We start from the raw sequence: 874 nt of genomic DNA on the forward strand, positions 1-874 counted from the left end.
TCCCTGCTCCAGGATTAATTCAGGAACTCCAGGTCAGTGGCTGCCCAGCTGTGGGAGCTGCAGACACAAAGATCCTCGAGGAAGGAGAGGAAAGGTTCCATTCTTTATCTCCTGGAGCTGTGTATCAATTATCCCTGGCGTCTCAGAGCCTGGGATGGGAATGGATTTTTCTGCTCTTTTAGGAGAGGTTTTGTCCTGGGAGAGGGGAGAGCCGAGGGCAGCAGCTTCCCCGGGATCTCAGGTGTTCCTGCTGCTGCTGCTGAGCCAAATGGTGCTGCTAATGGGAATTAGGGAAGTGTGCTGTGCTGTGCTCCACAGGGAGAGCTGAGGAATTGGAGAGGAAATCACCAGCCCTGTGGCAGGGAGTTAAGAAAACAGGATCTGAAACAGAGGGATTAAAAAAGCCATTTTTGTCAGGATTTTGGGGAGAGGAGCTGCCCACACTGTCACAGCCTCATCACCTTCCCCTGGGCATTCCCAACCCACATCCTTGGGATCACTATGGAGGGTGGTGAGACTGTTCCAGCCCCATGGAAAAGCTCCTCCACAGCTCCAGGAGAGCAGGAATTCCTGCTGAGCCGGGCAGGGGCTGAGCCTCATCCCATCCCCGTTGTCCCTGTGAATGGATCCTGTGGAGAGCAAATGGATCTGGGCTGCAGCTCAGGCATCCCACAGGACACTTCACACCCAGCCTGGCCTCAGCATTCCCAGCCTGGCCACATTCCTGCTGCTGCCAGCTCCTCCTTGGCCCAGAAACACGGGCATGGAAAAAGCAGGACAGACTCAGAGGTGATTTCTGGGATCCTGGCCTCTCTGGGATAACAGGGGGCTGTTTTTGCCTTGAAATTGTTGAAATAAATTCCTTTTTTTGGGG

Source organism: Parus major, chromosome 23 (assembly GCF_001522545.3).
Source record: "Parus major isolate Abel chromosome 23, Parus_major1.1, whole genome shotgun sequence".
NCBI classification, from domain to species: Eukaryota; Metazoa; Chordata; class Aves; order Passeriformes; family Paridae; genus Parus; species Parus major.